Source organism: Ambystoma mexicanum, chromosome 10, assembly GCF_040938575.1.
Source record: "Ambystoma mexicanum isolate Mex_15411 chromosome 10, UKY_AmexF1_1, whole genome shotgun sequence".
Lineage (NCBI taxonomy): Eukaryota > Metazoa > Chordata > Amphibia > Caudata > Ambystomatidae > Ambystoma > Ambystoma mexicanum.
The window spans coordinates 791880165-791895001 of record NC_090932.1 but is presented as its reverse complement, the minus strand read 5'-3'; the positions used below and the strand labels follow the sequence as shown (position 1 = coordinate 791895001).

At 41.9% G+C, this 14837-nt stretch overlaps 1 long non-coding RNA gene across 1 annotated transcript in view; it reads left to right on the top strand.

The window, feature by feature from the left end:
- Positions 1-4709: 4709 nt before the first annotated feature.
- Positions 4710-14837, top strand: part of LOC138491753 (uncharacterized) — a 319224-nt gene continuing 309096 nt past the window's right edge. The window contains exon 1 of the long non-coding RNA XR_011276080.1: positions 4710-4793. This is a non-coding gene — a long non-coding RNA (uncharacterized lncRNA). The remainder of the gene's footprint in view (positions 4794-14837) is intronic.

The following is a 14837-nucleotide window of genomic DNA, read 5'->3' as shown; positions in this document are numbered from 1 at the left end:
TCCAGGATATGGATTCTGAACACTTCTTCTGACCGCCTACATGAACACGCTACCCCACCTAGCAAGATCGTCAATCAGGTCTCTACTTTCATACAGAGAGTCAAGGAAGCTTCTGGTCTTGCATCTAACCATCTTCCCGTTACCTCTCGTGATACTGTTCGCGAGAGTGAGGGTTTATATTTTGTCAACGAACGCTTGTTCCTTCCGAATCCTACTTCCAGAAGAGATGCTCTGGAATGGTGTCATGACAGCCCCTCTGCTAGACATCGGGGTGTTGCCAACACCACTGAACTAGTCAAACACCAATTCTGGTGGCCAGGAATGTTTGCCGACATTACAGACTATGTGGGAGCATGTCATGTCTGTTGTCGCTCCGAATACTGTACCAAAAGGCGTGTGGGCCTTTTACGGCACGATGCGCCCCCTACCAGACCATGGAATGTACTCACCACCGATTTAATCGTTGATCTGCCACATTCTTAGGGGTGTACTTGTGTAATGGTACCAGTCAACACTTTCACCAAAATGGCTTATTTCTCGCCCCTGCCTGGTCCTCCCACGGCTGCAGAGATGGCATTGGTCTTCATTCGAGACATCTTCCGATTGCACAGATTACCACAAAAAATAATATCCGACAGAGGGAGTCGGTATACTTCCCGCTTCTGGAAGACGATGTGTAAGAAATTGGGTATCCAAAGAGCATTATCATTAGGGTTTCATCCCCACACCAACGGGCAAACCGAGAGGTAAAATGCATCTTTGGAACAGTACCTACGTTGCTTCACAAACAATCAACAGGACAATTGGGTGGCTCTGCTACCAACCGCTGAATTCTCCTACAATAATGCTAAACACAGCGCTACCACTCTTAGTCCTTTCTATTGTTCATATGGTTTTCACCCCGTGCCTTTCTTCCAGGGGATTTGAGGATATCTCCAGTTCCTTCCATAGATGCCAATCTGACCAGCATCTCTGAGGCCCATAAAACTGCCTGTAAGAGTTTGCTCGAGGCACGCAAGCGGTATGATTCTCAAAGCAATCCTCATCGTCTGCCCTCACTGATGTGGGACAAGGGAACCAAGGGCTGGCTCTCAACGAAGTACCTCCATCGCTGGTTGCTAGTCGCTAAGTTGTCTCCATGGTATCTGGGTCCCTATTCCATTCTCCAACAGATCAACCCCGTTGCTTACCGTCTTCAGTTGCCCAACCATATGAAACAGATTCATCCGGTTTTCCACTCCTCCTTACTGAAGGAATGTTTGGCAGATCCTTATCTCCGTTCCTGTCCACGAACGCCAGCTTCGAAGTCAGTTCCATCTGATGAATATGAGGTGTACTAGAAGTATTTCCTCCATGTTACCACCCGGTTTAGAACATGGGGATATGGCAAACGTTGCAGTCAAAATGCATTAATGTCACTTTGTACAGATTCCGCAATTCTCGTATAATAGCGTCTGTTCGCACTGATGAAGGATAAATAATGCAGATGTTCTACTATTTGCCAGGATGAAGGGCGAATAGTATACCATTTTGTAATTGGTCTCAACAGAGTCCACATCCAATTATCAAAATGAAAGTATTTTTAAAGAACCACAATATTATGCATATGCGTTGGGCTTAATATAATCCATCTGCAAATGGTCTAGTCGATTGCATGAACAAATTCCTAAAAGGGAACATACTTTTGGTATTGGCAAGCTCCTTCAACTAAAACGAGGTGCTCAGGGAGCCATTAAATCATTGCATAGAGTGAAGGGTGCAAGGATGCAGATGAGTCAGCCTGAATTAAGAGTGTTGCTGAGGCAGGAACCACTCGAAAGCAGGCAGGCCAAATCACAGACTAGAAGTTGTTTATTTTTCACCTAATAGTCCATTCACATATTTGTCCTTGTTTTATTTCTCCCTTTCTCTACCTCCATCATCCTGCCTTATCCTTGTAGTGTCATCATCCTGCCTTATCCTGTTAGTGTCCTGTGCGATCTAAGCGGGGAGATGTTGTTATGAGATTGTACTGACTTCACTTTCAATGCCCTTGAATGGCATATCATCACAAGTGAGTATTGCCCTTCAAAACTACTCAGTTGCCCTGCTTGTGGTTGTGCATGGCTTCACAGAAGGGCGTCTCACAACAAACCATTCCTTAATTGTCAAAGTGATGTGGTTTATACAAAGCAAATGGCTCGTCAAGATCCAGAGGACTGCTTTCTGGTACAGGAGGGCAATAAGAAAATAGCGATTCCCTAAAACGTATCAGAAAAGCTATTTTTCTCTGGCTCCATCACCTACCTTTAGGGTCCTTCTCTTTGTCAGTAGGCCTCAACCATCTATTGTGATCCAGAGTCTGACAACGCGATCCTGGTGCACTCCCACTGAAGCTCATGCAGGTCTTTTCGGCACTCCTCTCCTCCACCACTCCAGATACTTGTCTTCTATCTCTCCAGGTGCCCAACTCTTATGCTGATCAGCAGGATACCTGTGGGTCACAGCCAAATGGTGGGGCATCGCCCACTCTGCACCTATTGCTAAACCATTACAACAACCCAGAAAGTTGTCAGGTACATTAGTAGCAACTTGGGGGACATGACCTGCACCAGCCCTTCAGATGCCATTGCTTAAGAGAGGTGAGCAAGGATGAGTGATGCAGTGGAATTCATTACTTTGGTATCATAACATTGCGGGACAACTACTGGGTATGGGCCAGAGATCAAAGTGATTATGATTTTACAGCTCAGGAGGATAGCATCAGATGTTATTGGCTCTTTCTCTTGTTATGCACCTGTTACACTTTGGCAGAAAACTACCCTGCGGCGTACGTCCCATTCACAGGCTCCTTTGTGGAGCAGATACAGGTTGACATGGCGTCTGTACAAGTTACGGCGGAACCCGTGTCAGCTGACACGTCTCGTACGTGAACGACATACAACAAGGCACGCCCCTCTTACGAGTTTAAAACTGCTGTTTTACAGCGGGCTTGTTGCTGCTAATTAGTGTTTCTTACTATTTGCGGTTAAGTCCGTTTACCTTCGTGAAATCCTGTCACGAAATTCCAACTTGGTCTCCTGGTTCCGACCCTTGCCCGTTATTTGGATTGTTATGTCTCTTATTCCATTGGCTCTTCTTAGACCGCTACAGTATCGACCCGGACTGTCCCTGGACTGCTTTCTCTATGCCCTATCATTGTCGTGATCTTCTGGTATTTGACACGGAACGTTATTTGGATTGTTCTTCCTGCTCCTGCTGTCTTTTGCAACTCAGTCGTCAGCAGTACTCGCAACACTTCAGTACCTCCAATCCTCATTTGGGAAGCGTGCGTTTCAGGTAACCAACTGTGTTTATTTACTTCCATTTCGACCAGCGCCATCTTTGACTATTTACCTGCTGTTCTGTTGGTATTCCTCTCTACTGGATTTGGGGCATTCATTGAACTACAACACTCAACAAACTTATTTTCAAAGTGCATAGTGACACTCTTCTGTTCCTGCACCAACCCGGCTCTAGCACGACCCTCGTGCCGCCCGGTTTACTTCCCTGTACTAACTTCCCTGTTTATTATTTTTTCCTGCCGTTTTCTCCAATCCTGGAAATCGTTTAATCTTGAGAGTCCCACTATTCAGGTCTGTAGTTTTGGCTAAAACTCTCTATAAGAAGAATCCATTAGATTAAATCACTCAATTGGGTTTACTTCTTTACTTGTAGGTCCATTCCGGGGAAAGTTCCACTCCGATCCCTGCCTAGGTATTTCCAGTCCCATACTGTGCTTGATTGCTTACTTGTTTTCTCAGCACTGTCTAATATCTTTGTATTCCTTTGCAGCTTTGGTATTGGCAGTGTGTGTTCTCCCCGCTCTTTTATTCAACTGACATCTCTGCCTGTTCCACTAGAAACAGCAGAGAGGTACGTTGTAAAGAAGAGCCCTCCCTTGAGGAAGCCTGAGTCTTGAACTCAGGGGAGCTGGAATTGGAGGCTGAATATCGATTCCTGTGTACATATTGTCTCCAAGGTCAACTACCTATCTTCCTGACCTGTTTACGGAGCGGTGAGTAACAGCACCCTTAACTCTCTTCTATCGGATCTGTAGACCCAGAAAGTAATGTGAAATCTGCTATGAAGCATACATTGAATTGAAACCATAGAGTAGGGTTGTCGAAATCTGGGCCTCAAGGCACACTATCCGAACGGGTTTTCACAGTATCAATCATTAATATTAATGAGCAAAAATGTGCATACATTTAGAATTGTTGTATGCAAATATATCTCTTGAAAATGTATGAGGGGTATCCTGAAAACCTAGCATAGATCTGGCCCTCGAGGCCTGGAGTTGGGCAACCCTGCTATAGGGGGACAGAGCCATATAACACTGGACAACCATACATTACCACAATTGTTACATTTGAAAAATGTTATTAATTTGTTATCTTTATTTGGGACTGCTATCACACATCTCAATACCTACCCTGTTACACTCTCGCCTCTTCACCCTGTCTTTACTGTGAACTTATTATTCGGGCCATGTGTACCTCTATATTATCTCAATCATTCTGGAACAACCTCCCCCTCCCAAATTAAGCTGCACTTCTAAAGCTCTCCACTTGAAGCTCAGAAAAGCATCCTTTTAAAACTGTAACCCGTGACTATGAATACCAAGCGCTCATTCCTCTCTTCTGTGATGCACTCATTATGACATGAATTGTGGTGGAATGTTCATCACTCACAGCAGCAGAAGCCTATTTCCCTTTCTATTTGGCCAACTATCTGGAAGGTTAAGGATGTGATTCTTAGTGATTTGATTTACGGTATGTCTATTTGAGAAGATTGTTCAGTATATGGTAGCATATGGTGTTAGTCATGGGGTCATTTGTCAACCTTGTGTTCGATTATGCAGATTCTAGGCTGGGGGGCATTCACATTGTCATCTTCAAATGTCTCCAACTAAGCGTTTGTCAGGAACCATATCATATTCATTGATTTCCCCTAATTTTTGTTTTAAGCCAGTACTTTTGTTCTCTGTTAAGTTTCATTCCACAGATCTTCAAAATTCACTTGTAGCTTGTCACTAAATATTTAAAACAAGTAGCCAGTTTTTATCCCAAGAGTAAATTCACTTGTGGTGAATGCAGATTATTTCTGTGGAGCCTTCAACTTTTTAATGTCCTGTCATTACCCTAATATCTTTTATCAACTTATCCTTTCTTCTAAAAGCTTTTTAAACGGATCTTATATTGTGTTTTCATTGGTCCATTGCCCTTGGTGGATGCCCCAGGACGCGCGCACACACCAGGGAGAGAGGTTTCAACACCTTTATATGTCAGGGTGAAGGGTGTTTGGAAGAATTCCTATTTGGGCAGGGAGGCAACTCAAAAAGTGACATTTTAAGGTAACCGTGGGAGTAAGAAGGGATAAAGGCAGCTAAGTGAAGGCACAACGATAGGACCTCCGAAGTTCCTGGGGCATCCACACACAGGAAAGTATTCTCCAGATCACTCCTAATTGCTGAGATTTTGAAGTGCTGCAGCATACTTCTTTGTCTTTACCTTCACATGATTCTGCCATTGATTAGTCTCCAGTGACACAATATCCTGAAACATCTACCCTCTGTCACATCCCCATCTTGCCCTACGGGTTCTTTGAGAGTATTCCCCCCCGCCCCCCAACCTGGGTATGTCTGGGTAGGAATTCCTCCCTTTCCTGAGTACCACTAGATAGGAATTCCCCCCCTTACCTGTGATTTTCGAAGTTTTTTATGTGGGCAGATGGTCTTGCAGCTACCACCAGTATCTGGGCAAGAACCCCAGCAAACTATTTGCCAAGTTCTTCCTTAAAGGCCTGCCACCGTCCATCCTTTGGGCCCGGGTTCCAAGCAGGCTATCTAGTTTAGCCTTCTGAGTTTATGTACCTCAACCTCCAAGAAGACGCTGGTGCCACCAGTACAAAGCGAAGTTCAACTTTATTAAAGTATTTTCATGTAGAATAGTCTCTAAATGCCACCTCACTAGCCAAGTAGTGAATATTAACTGCCAAGGGTGGAAAACCTTCAGGTGGGAACATTCTGACATTGACATCAGTCAAACACCCATGACATCATACATACCAAAACATTAGGTAGCCTGTAAGTAGTGGGGAAGCAGAAAGAAAACTGAGATCCCTTCTTTTAAAACATACACAACACCCAACCCAGCAACTTGCCCTCTCAACAATAATAGGTGAACGAACCCCAATATTCCTGATACAAATACTCACATACAAAACTATGAGAAGCAAAAATTGAAGTAACAAAGTATGAAAGCAACAACTACCTGGAACCTAGTGCATGTGAACCCATTACAGGATTCTGGGTTTTTATCTCGCTCCAGCGTTTTGTTTCAGGCTTTTAAGAGATACACATAGTGAGGCTTTGTAGAATTGGATCCATTTTAGAATTAATGCATATTGTGAATATAAATAAAAGAGTGTTTGCCAGTAAATGTGACATTTGTAAATACCAGAAATTGTAAAGTGGAGATTATTATGTTGTATGTTGGATTGTAGGTTTAGGGTTTGACAGATCACACAGGAGCCTTAGATGACTTGGGTAGCTTTACTAGGTTTGTGGTACACAGATAAGTACATCAGGATACATATAAGACAAGTTCATAGGAGAGAAGCATCCACCAGTCCCCCTGTGCCAAGCATAAGTTCCCAACTGACTTTTCTGGAACACAGGCACTCGCATCATAACATTCCAACCAGCTAACACTCCATACCCAACATTCCAGGCATAGACAAACACACATAAAGGAAATAGCCTCATAGCCAGAATAGGTAAAACCCAACACATATCCCCGTTACGTAACAACAATAAAAGGAAGAAACAGAAGACACAGTTCATTACTGAACAAATTTGTAGACCACAAACCACTATCCTTTTCGGTACCCACTCAGCAAACTGCTAAAAGCTCAAAGCTATTCCCTTCCAAATCCTTAGTGTAGCTACCAAATAGCTCAACCATTTCCAGAACAATTACCAGTACCATAACAGGCCTTTTATCGAACTCCTACAAGGGAACCAGCTCACGATCCCGCGCACAACCATTACCAACTCCATCACAACTATAACCCTGCATTATCATTCGCCAACAAAAAGTTGTGCTAACACAAACAACAGGGTTAAGCCCCACCAACCGCCTAAATCGTACACATCTTAACTCCACTGTGGGCGTCCTCAAAACACCCTCTTGGGCACCAACCAAAATGTCGGTATCCCATAAAACCAACATTGGCACCAACAAAATGTCAGTATCAACATACTATCACATTGACACTAATAGTGAACCAACACTAAAAACCGGGCCTCCAACCCACCCTACCATTGGCACCACTCCAGGCACCAAACCTGAGCGACCAAATGCTCACAACTGAGCACACTACCATTGGCACCACTTCAGGCACAAAACCTGAGCGACCAAATGCTCACAACTGAGCACACTACCATTGGCACCACTCCAGACACCAAACCTAAGCGACCAAATGCTCACAACTGAGCACACTGCCATTGGCACCACTCCTAGCATCAAACCAGAGCGACCTAATGCTCACCATTGAGCAACCAATGCTCACACCATCAACCAGATGTTCACAACTGAACAACCACATACTCACAGCTGACCCCACATCATCAACTAACCGCCCCTACATTGCCTAACCTGTACTACTGCCCACGTAAAGTTTCTTTTTGCCCAAATCTCTACAGCTGCTTTGTAATGTACCTATACTAATTGAGTATGCTGTAATGTACCTGTACTAAGTGAATATGCTGTAACAGTGCCATGATTCCTACGGGCCACTGGGCGCTTTATAAATTCAAATAAATAAATAAATCACCCACACACATTCCCCTAACAAAACCAAAGAAACGAATTCAGCATTAAAATTTGGAAAAACAGAATTTGAGTCACACCGCAAAAGAGTCCCCAAAATGTAATGCTTGCAGAGTCCAACTTGGAACGTACCTGCGGAGGAATTGTTAGGTTAATGCAAGGCATAGCATGACTGAAAATTTCCTCGAAATGCAGTCGGTCCAAAAACAAATGAATATTACCAAAATTACCAGCATCCTCACCCTCACTCACACCATCACCCACACGCATTCTCCACCCAAACCAACTGGACGAATTCAGCAACAAAAAAATATGGTAAACAGAATTTAAGTTACGCCACACAAGTCCCACACATTTTATGCTTGCAGAGTTCATGTTGGAAAGTACCTGTGGAAAAATTGTAAGGTTAGTGCAATTAAATTACTGAACATTTCGTTACTGAACAGTTCTTCTGGTTGCATTAGGTCCACAACATTCTCAAATAATTTGCCAAAAACAGATTGGCACCATGAAACACCGAAAACAAATTGGCACTACCCAAAACACCACTTAACTCGGCACCATATCACCATATGGCTCCAACACAAGAACTGCCCACTATAGAGCCATAATATGCCAGCCAAATAATAATGCACTACCTAGACCGGGAACCAATTTCCCCCTGTAAACCTGTCCATTGTATGCCATTTGGACAACCACAATAACCAGAACCAAACTAACTAAACGCCCACTTGCAAACACTGTGTTTTCACGCACATCACCATAACTATGACAGCATCACACCCATGAGGTCAACCGTAACACACAACAATAAATGCCACTAAATCTTGTTGCACTAAATCACAAAAATAGCCACTGCAGAGCCCAGCACAGTCACTTGATGATTGTCCAAATCAGTGACACCCAATAAATGTATTGCAAAAATGTGTTCATGACTCTCTCAATAAAACATTGCACTGATACAGTGAATTACAGTTATCCCCTTAAATAGGACAACATTGGCAATATCGTGATACATTAAGGCAATCCATTGTTATAAGCATTTAGAATCAATAACCGGATGGACAGATCAAAACCCAACCGTCGACAAATATCTTGAGAAGAGAATAATGCTGGAGAGTTTGTTACCATCACGAGCCAAAATATAGCATAATCTGCCACAAGTTACTCCTCCTTGGTGGTCCGATCGTGTAGCTAAAATCTCTCGCACCCATACGCAAAGCTGAGGTTACACACGCATTGGCCAGTACCTTTCTCTGTATTCCTTATAATACGCCGTTGCACACATCCGACAGTTTCAGAAGACGTTTATCACGTTGGAAGATCCTTTATTCTAAGCTTCCTCACATTGCAGTACAAGCATTGTTCCAGTCTCCAGGAACGCTCGGCTCAGCATTCTATCAGCAGTTCAGCATCGCCAACACCCAGAGTGGCATAGTGACATCACCATTTTTGACTGGAGCCTCGACCAGCACTGAGCTCCTGGCACCAATCGTCGTCGGTGCGTTCCACGGCAGAAATCCAACCAAGATCCTGCCAGATGCCCGAGAACGCTCACACAACGTTAAAGCTGCACAACAGGTACCGCCCTCCTTTCCCTAGTGCCTGTAATACATTGCAGCCGCTCCGCAAAGTTGTTAAAGATGAATTTTGGCCACCAAATCACACAATTATCTTCCCGGCCCCTTAACTGCTGTCACTGCAAATCGCTAATCCCTTCTTTAATGCCAAACTCAAGTGCGCCTCTGCCCTTCATAACATTTATAAGGCGCTCACAATGGCGAAGGGAACCTTTCCAAGTGGCCAAACAGCAGAGCCAAAGAAGATGAGCAGCGCTGCCCCCAAAACTCACAACAGGGGTCCCTGCTCTGCCGTAATGCAGGGAATAGGGTGCGCTCACCTTGGGGCCGGGGGGAGGAGGGGTGGATGCCTCTGAATCCCGGTAGCTTTCTGGTTGGCAACTTCCTTAACACCTCTTGTCTTCTCGTTCCAGTTTGCTTTCTTCTCTGTACTTGCTTGGTCCTTGCCCCCTTTCTGTTCCTGGTTCCACAGTCACCAAAATCCTCGTTGCCAGTGTTGGATTGTAGGTTTAGGGTTTGACAGCTCACACAGGAGCCTTAGATGACTTGGGTAGCTTTACTAGGTTTGTGGTACACAGGTAAGTACATCAGGATACACAGGCACTCACATCATAAGATTCCAACCAGCTAACACTCCATACGCAACATTCCAGGCACAGACAAACACACATACAGGAAATAGCCTCATAGCCAGAATAGGTAAAACCCAACATTGTACTCAGACATATGTGTATGATGTCAACTTATGGTTTTTTCTATCCAGCAGGGGCGGTAACTCCATTTAATGGTCCTGTTAACAAGATATAAATAATTTCGCCATGTGTGTGTGTATATTAAATGCTATTTGTACCATCACCGACAGTAAACTATTGACAATAAATAAATACATTACTTTGGATTGTGTAACAGCACTATACAAGCCATCTAAAACTATTTGCCAACAAATCTTTTGTGCCATCACCTGAAACAACAGTATTTAAATACTAAAGGCGGCCTCCTAATGGCCTTGAAACATCCAGGACAGGAGTTAATTCTAGCTGGTCTACTGAGATGGTGCTTGCAGTGATAGTTATAACTTCACTACCGGAATTCCCTTGCTTGATTATAGTAAATATCTACAATCCACCTAATGAGGAATACAATAAAATCTGGCTACGGTATAAAAAAAATCTCAAAAACACAAATTTTGAGATACCCATTGTGATATTAGGAGATTTTAATGCCAATATAGTCCTCCCTGATGACATTGATATTTATGAGACAAGCTCTGGACCTGTTGATAATGGCTTCTCGAACAACCATGGGAGACGGTGGCTAGTTTGTTCTCAGAACATCATCTGATAATGTTGAATGGTAATTCCAAAGGAGATGCTAATCGTAGTGCAACCTGTGTTGGAGGTCGTAGTCTATCAACTATAGACTATATTATAGTGAATGAACGTGCCAATAGCTTGGTTATTGATATGGCAATAGGCAATAGTGAGGAAAGTGACCATCTTCCACTATATGTGCTGTTGAAATATCCAAAGGGGCGTGGGGGCACTATATCACTTGAATGGTAATATTGAGATCAATAATGCTGCAAACAGGATTATTTGGAACCCTACAAAATTAGAGAAAGCAAAATAGACCACTGAATATGAATTGAAAGCTTTTATAGATCAATTGGCAAATATAGTCAATGAACCCACAAATAATATCATCTGTAAGTTCGATGCGTTGGTGAACAAGATTAAAGAAGTCTCTATATACAAACGGAAATATGTCAGCAATAGTGAAAGATGGAATCTTTCTCCTGGAATGCATAAGACCTATGATTGGGAAATAAGTAAATCGAAATGCTTACTAAGGCAATCTATTAAAGATATGGTAAATTCACAAAAGATTGATGCCACTATTCAGATAAAAGGGGCAAAAAACATTATGTAAAATGGGTACGCCATCACAGAATAGATGAGGCAAAAAAGTATGGGACATCGCCGCATGCGTGCAGAAAAACAATTACCAGGGTATGTGGGTGGCAATAAATGGTGCTAAGAAAAGAGGTTTACCCATCAATAGTGTTGCTGAAGGTGAATGGATCACACATGTAAAAAACACTATTGGGTCTCAGGTTTTAGAATGTGAAGGCTATGATATTATTCAGTTGCAGTGGTATGGTAACTATTTGGTGGCTACTTTAACAAGAATGATAGAACAGCTACACACTTCTAGGGCAACTGGTCAGGATGGGACTTGCAATGCTCTTCTGCGTATGGCACCCGTAAAATGGGCAAAAGCATTGTATCTTTTATTTCAGTGGATAGGCAAATTTGGAATTATTCCTGAGTCCTGGTGCGAAAGCATTATTCTCCCGATATATAAAGAAGGGGAATAGAAAGATCCAAAAAACTACAGAATGCTCGCTATGCTGGACATACCTGCTAAAATATTTACTAAAGTATTGCTTAATGAACTTAATGAGTGGATCACTGTCAAGCAGATTCTACCTATTAACCAAGCAGGTTTCTGAGCTAAATCATCCACGATTCATAACATCATAAATTTGGTGTCTGCTGTGGAGTATTCGTGGACCTTGCGGAAACTACCGGTATACGCCATATTTATTGACTTTACAGCAGCTTTTGATACTATAGTAAGAGAAAAACTTTGGATTAAATTAAGTAAATGGGGGATCCCTCCAGGCCTACTCTATATGATTCAGTTGTTATATTCTGACACATCAGTCAGAATTCGCCTAGATGGAGAGGGCAAGCTATCTGAAGCTATCGCCACATTATGCAGAGTTAAACAGGGTTGTACGTTGCCGGCAACCTTGTTTAATTTATATTTGGCTGATTGTCTGAGCAAAATTGGGCTGTTTTCCGTGGATGCTATTAAGATTGCAAATTTACAGCTATGCTGGTTAGGATATGCTGACGATTTAGTATTGTTGGATTATACACATGATGGGCTTCAAAACAGGTTAAATAGGTTGGTGCAATTTGTTAAAAAAAATGGTCTGGAAATAAATATTTCTAAAACTAAAGTGATGGCATTCTTAGGCAATGTAAAGCAAAGGCGCTTTAATAAATATAATTGGTATGTCAACAATAAACCTATTGAAGTGGTTGAATGCTACAAATACCTAGGGGTTATTTTCGACCTTAAATTAACATGGAAACAACATTGGTATGAAACCAAACTTAAATGTATGCAAATTGCGGGTGCTCTGAGTCAGTTTATAGGAAGACAAGGTGGCTTCTCTAACAATACCATTTTGTTATTATATTCTAGCAAAATTGTATCATGCCTTCTCTATGTGGCAGAGATATGGGGGAAAAAGGTTTTAAATGAAATAAGTAAGTTGGAAGGAAACATTTTAAGATGGCTTTTTAGACTACCAACTGCGGTTACTTGTGAATATATTTTATTGGAATGTGATTTTTAGATACGCCAGAGACATCTTACAATATAAATCTGCTATGTTGTTTGTTAAGTTGAGTAATTTGACAATCAATACATTTGTGGTGGAATTGATGAAAATATTTATTAAGAGAGAAAATTGTTGACAGCTTAAATCAATCTATTCATTATATTTGCTATATGTTAGATGGGCAAAGGAAAATGCCTCAATATGGCTGAATGTATCTCAGGCTAAGGTGAAGAGACTATTGCAATTATCTATCTATGGATATGCTAAAGAACGAGATATGATACAATTAGCTACCAAATCTTCTAGTTGGCAATTCCTTGAACATTGGTCTGTTGAGATAACGAAACCCAAATATCAATATGCGTTTCCCCATCAGGCAACGGTTAGATCCTACCTTATGTTCAAATTCAACAGATGTGATACGATGGAGATATTAAGTGCTAAAATTGGCATTGACAGAAAGTTGAGATTCTGTAGACTATGTGGCATGGAAATATAGAGACTACAAAACATCTGCTCTGCTATTGTGAAAGTCTTAATTAGCTGTGTGATAAATACCTGAAAATATATAAGAATTCCTGTCTGTCTGATGATATAGAAAAGATATGGCAAGGCCTGATGGAAGGGAATGGCATTAACCTAATATTCCACATGATGACATTTTATGATTTGATTGTAACTATTTTAAAAGAACTGTCTGCTTATTTGATGAGAACTGTTTTTAGCCATTCATTTGAATATTTATTTGTATGTTGTATATGTAAAGCCAGTGATGGCTATAAACATATTAAAGAAATAAATAAATAATAGTGATGGCTCTGGCAATTTGTTAAATTGGACTAATTGCAGCATTTATCTTAGTAAGAATATGTCAGTTCAATCTAAACCATATACTTTCAAGGGCACTTCATATGTTCCAATATGGCACTCTGCATTGACCCATGTTAAATATATGCATGTACTGGAGAGAACTAAGAAACTAAAGAACGACCTTCAAAGCATAAATAAGTGTCTTTGCTTAAGATGATTGTGCAATCTGACTAAGCCTGTGCAGAGTGAAACGCGTTGTGCTTTTTTTGTCTGTTTTTTAACCATGGAATAAGTAAAGGAAAAGATTAACTACACTTGAAGGGACCAAAGTCATTATTTTTTCTGGAGTGGGTGCCGCCATCTCCTGGCAGAGAGGGATCCCTACTGACAGTTTCTTTCTCATTTATATAGCACGCCAGGGTGAAACCAGTCGTTTTCTCTGTTCCTCCCTGTCCAACGAAACGATAATAAAGGACTATGCACAGAGAACCCAGGAGTCAGTGTTGATTTGAATAACAACTGATGAGTGCTGAAGTTTTTTTGACTGCCTTCAGTCTTTTTGTTTTTTCAATATATATATATATATATATATCACGGCCTGTGGTAGCGGCTGTGTAGTTATGGTTAAGTTGCTCAACTCCTAGACAGAGCACTTTTTGGGCAGCTTATATTTTTCACGCCATTGGACGAATCCTCCCCAAACTTTGCAAAAGATGTATATGGCTACTTCAAAATGATTTTCCGAAGTTTGGTGAGGTTTTGTCCGGGGGGTGGGAGGGGGTCAAAGCCAAAGGGGGGGTCTCAACATTTTTGAAATCCTCTTAGGCATTATAGAAAAATGTTGCTCTTGCCTACAGCCCAAACCACTGGACCAGAGGGTTGTTTAGTGTCTGCGGACAACAAAGACGCACACTGATTGGATGTTGAAAAAACGTGAGGTGCGTCATAATATTTCAAGCGTCGTCATATTGTATCCATGGACAGCCGCTGACAAATCTAGAAAATACATTTGGGGTTATTTTGTGGCCGAAAGAGGGCCTGGAAAGGGTGGGGGAGTGGAAAAAAGTTATTAGGGAGCTGTTTTTATAGGTGAAATATATCGCTGTGTCCCATGGTCATTTTTACTGTCTTTCTGACGTCATTCGGAGTGGCGAGGTTCAGGGTGAGTATTGTTATTTG